Genomic DNA, 4,798 nt, shown 5'->3' with positions numbered 1-4,798 from the left:
GAAACGCATCCCCGCGCGTCGTCTCCTCGACATCCCAGATTAAGGAAGACAGCTCTCGTTGCATCTTTATTGAATTTAACATGGATTTTTACGATTACTTTGAACCGTTAGATCTTCATAAAATCTAACGGTGTAAATCCTTCTCTCCAAACCCCTAAATTTAATATGGACTCTTTTAATTAATTTAGACAGTTAGATCTTCATAAAATCCGACAGTGCAAATTCTTCTCTTTTTAGATTAACGTAGGAATTTTTAGACCTTCTAGGCGAATGTGGTGGCTTCTTCTAACATTCCCTTATTAATATAATAGATTTAGTGGTGACTGCAAGTGCTGCTTTGCAGCTTTGTTCAGAGTCGCGTGCGCATCGGCATCGCTGTTTCATTTGTATCATTAGGCATAACGTTGTCAGAAATTTTTTCATTTTTATATTTAGCAATGGTGACTGCAAGTGCTGTTTTGCAGCTTTGTTCAGAGTCGCGTGCGCATCGGCATCGCTGTTTCATTTGTATCATTAGGCATAACGTTGTCAGAATTTTTTTCATTTTTATATTTAGCAATTTCCGTATCTTCAAAAATAATCGTTTGGAACAAAAAAATTGCAAATCTATACCTACATAGCCATAGCCGTTTGAAACGGTAAGCTGATGTGGCAATCAAATATGAAAGGAAAACAGTACTTCGTTTCCCTGGCATTCCAAGAGCAAACGGCACGTGGGAGAGGAAATATAAAGAAAGAGAGAAATTTTCTTTTATGCCATAAAATTTTGGGTAAATTTCTTGTATGACGCTAAAAGAAATGGTAGTCCCTTATTATTTGGCTTAAAAAGTTCAAACACCCTTCTTTTGCCCTATTTTTATCTTCTATCCCTTCCTTTGCCCAATCGTGAGCTCTGCTGGTAGTTCCTGTAAGGTCGTGAAGGCCGACGCCTGCGGCCGTGAAGGCTGTTGTTCCCGCCGCCACTGCCGCGACCGCCAGTGAGCATGCTGCCCACGCGCTGCACTCCCTGAGCTCCAGCGCAGCCAGCGTGCACTCCGCCGTGGCCCCCGCCAGCCCAGACGCCACAACCGCCTCCATGGCGACCGACGCCGCGCCGGCACGAGGACGCACGCGGACACGCTGCCACCTGAGTCCCTCCGCACTAGGCGCCTCTCCTCCACCATCCTCTGTAGCACCCCCCCCCCCCCCCTCCGCGCGCTCGCGGAACGGCTGCGCCGTGCACACGACGCCCTCGTCCAGCCCCGCTCACTTCAACTCCATTGCTGGGGCCGAACCCTCCTCCACCCGCCGCAGCACGCACACTAGCTCTACCGCGTCGGCTAGGGACAATGTGTCGAGGCGCTCACCCATCTCCTTGACCCAAGCGGCAATGTTATGCTCCATCGTGATGATGTCCTGCTCCGCAAGCCGGACGTACTCCCAGATGAGTGCGTTGGGCTGTGGGCCCGATGACGGGGGTGGTGAGAAGCTTGGCGCACGGTGTCGGCGATGGCCATGAAGGCGGCAAGCTCAGCGATTAGGTGCGTGTTGGGGAGCTTGATGAGGTACTCGGCGTCGGTGGAGGCATCACGGAGGAGGAGGACGAGCTCGAGGAGCGCGCAGAGAACCGGACCCACGACGCGGCGGCGAAGGAGGCCGGAGCAACCGAGCGGGAACGCCATGAGCGGGTTGCGCCTGGACGTTGGGTGCCGGAGCAATGCGGCGAGGAGCTGGTCGCGGAGGATGAAGGTGCCCCGTGCGAGGAGGACCCGGATTGCGACAAGGCACTTGAGTGCCACTGCCACGGTGGCATCCCACTGCCCCGAAGCCACGACGGAGAGGCGCGAGCACGGTCGAATGTGAGGAGCGCGTCCATGTGGTGTGCGGACAACGGGCCTGTGGAAGGGCGGTGGAGGAGAGGTGTCTGGTGCGGAGGGACTCTGGTCGCAGCGTGTCCGTGCGCGTCCTCGTGCCGGCGTGGCGTCAGCTGCCATGGAGGCGGTGGTGGCGTCTGGGACTGCAGGGTCACAACGGAGCGCGCGCTGGCGCTGGCCACGCTGGAGCTTCGGAAGTGCAGCAGCGGTGCAGGAGGAGTGCAGCTCACGTGGGCAGTAGGCTCTCAGAGGTAGAGCTGGGACTTGGGCCGTGCCATTTTTGGATCCACCCGCTGTCGCCCTCCATGCCAAGCTTCAGCGCCTCAGCGGCAAGCAAAAGCGGGCACAACGCAGACCGCATAGAGGCATAGAGCTCTGTCGCGTCTCACTGATCAATCCAATTCTGTCTCAGTTTTTATTTAATTTTCAGCATGACAATATCGTACTATTACTAATTGAAAGCTTCTTTGAAGCCTCCACATGAAGCCATCTAGGATCCTAGGTGAACACTCTAAAAAAATAGAGAAATTCTAAAAATTCTTACAAAAATCAGAAACATCCGGTCATCAATCCGACAATTATAATCATAATAGTCATTTGGATCTGTTATCTTTCCAAATAAATTACCCAACTCTACCATCATGAAAATAGACTAAAATAATCCCTAAACCACCTCTGCCATTATTAAAAGAATAAAGTAACCCCTAATCTTCAAGTAAATTACTCATCTACGCCATTATAAAAAATAATGCAAATAATCCCCTAAATTTTGCATATAAATTATCTAACTATGTCATTAATCAAAGTTAAAGTAACCCTAAATCTGAATCTAAATTATATAACTATAGCAAAATATTAAAGTGCACCAATATAGAATTCTAAATTACTATTTCTATTATTATTAATATATTATTTATGTTATTGTTTACATAAAAATACTACCCATGATATGTGTCACCATTTATTCATGTATGATGGAAGAAATAAGAATACCAATTCACAAACAAATGGTTCAATTAAATATATATCAAACGCACATGAAAATGTGATGCAAAATGAAATCTATTGCAACTAGATAATGATAAATATGTATTTTGGAGTATGCGTTAAAATACTTAATAGATGAATAAGGGTGTGATATGTATTAGTTATATGCCTTATTTTCTATTAATTCTAATTAGCTCGTGCGGGAGCACGGGTTGATAGGCTAGTACAGCTAGAGAAAGAGACCAGGGTGTTAGGCGACTAAAGCTCGAAGGAGCTGAGAAAATTAAGAGCCTGTTTGGCAAGGCTATGGCTCCTCTAAAAATGGCTCCAGCTCCGGCTTTTCTGGCGGATCGGAGCGGAACATTTGACAGAATGGCTTTACCTAGCTGTTAAAATAAAAAAATGAAATGATCAAAGTACCCTTATTTTTTATTTTTCATTCTTCTTATTATTTTCCTTTCTTCCTTCCCTCTTCACCATAGCCTTTCTCCCCGATCGGCATCCTCTACGTCGGCCGCCGACTGCCGGCAGCGTCTTCCTCCACACCGGCCGCGCATTCCTCCATGTCGGCTGCCGGGCGGGCCTACCTCCGCGCCTGCCGCCATTGCGCGTTGCCTCCACGTCCGCCCTCACCGCGTGCTGCCTCCACGCTCGCCGCCGGCCACAGCAGTAAGCTCGAATGAGGCAAGCAAGCACGCACGCGGTTCTGCTCGAGTTGGGCGCCGCGTGAGTCCGGTGCGCAGGCGGGGCCGAGGTCGGACTACGATCGCGGCCACAGTTTGCCTTCTGTTGGGGTCCATCGTACTAGTTTCTAGCTCAGATATTAGAATAATCGAACAATTAAAAGCAACAAGCATTGAATATAATTCCTCTGCCAGTTGGAACCACGGTACAGACGCGGCCTTCATATCGCGGGCGAACAGAGGGAAGGTGACGGCCATGCGTACACACAATAGTCTGTGATGTCTTAACGGAAATCTAACATCAATAGCAGTTAATGGATGAAAAATTAAAACTGATGGCTATCAAGAGAACTTATAATTTTCAATGGCATAGATGAGATGTGTATAAATTTTGATGTCATAGAAGAAATTTTCTCAAAAAAAAGAGAGTATGAAATGGAGTTTCTGTGACAACGATCACGACGGGCAGCTTCTGAAGAAAGAAGCATATTTGCCAGCAATCACATATTTGCATCAGATGCAAAGATAGGGAGCAGGCAAAGCTGCAAAAGCAAGCACTGAAGCACCACAACAACAACAACAACAACATAGTTTTTTTTCCCAAACAAATTGGGATAGGCTAGAGATGAAATCCGAAAGAAATAAGTTCAAGGTTCAGGCACATTGATAGCTAGTCTCCAAGCGCTCCTATCCAAAACTATCTCTTTAGAGATATTCCAATCCTTAAGGTCTCTCTTAACCGACTCATCCCAAGTCAGTTTAGGTCTACCTCTATCCCTCTTTATATTATCGACCCGCTCAAGAATCCACTACGCACCGGCACCTCAGGAGGCCTCTGTTGGACATATCCAAACCATCTCAGCCGATGTTGGGTAAGTTTCTCCTCAATTGGTGCCACCACTACCCTATCCCGAATAACTTCGTTCCGAACTCTATCCCTCCTTGTGTGCCCGCAAAACCACCGCAACATCCGCATCTCTGCTACACTCAGTTGCTGGACATGTCGCCTTTTTGTAGGCTAACATTCAGCACCGTATAACATCGCCGGACGAATTGCTGTCCTATAGAACTTGCCATTTAGCTTTTGTGGCACCCTCTTGTCACAAAGGATGGCAGAAGCTTGCCGCCATTTCAACCAGCCAGCTGAAATTCTATGCTTAACATCTTCATCAATGTCGCCATCCTTTTGTAGCACCGATCCTAAATACCGAAAAGTATCCTTCTGGACCACCACTTGCCCATCTAGACTAACATCTCCCCCCTCATGCCTAGTCG

The 4,798-nt window shown here is 47.9% G+C and overlaps 1 pseudogene; it reads right to left on the bottom strand.

Moving 5' to 3' along the window:
- Positions 1-863: 863 nt before the first annotated feature.
- Positions 864-1,973, bottom strand: LOC120659560 (annotated as a pseudogene).
- Positions 1,974-4,798: the final 2,825 nt, after the last annotated feature.

Source organism: Panicum virgatum, chromosome 2K, assembly GCF_016808335.1.
Source record: "Panicum virgatum strain AP13 chromosome 2K, P.virgatum_v5, whole genome shotgun sequence".
Classification (NCBI taxonomy): domain Eukaryota; kingdom Viridiplantae; phylum Streptophyta; class Magnoliopsida; order Poales; family Poaceae; genus Panicum; species Panicum virgatum.
The sequence above is the reverse complement of the archived record's forward strand: the minus strand, read 5'-3'. Positions and strand labels throughout refer to the sequence as shown.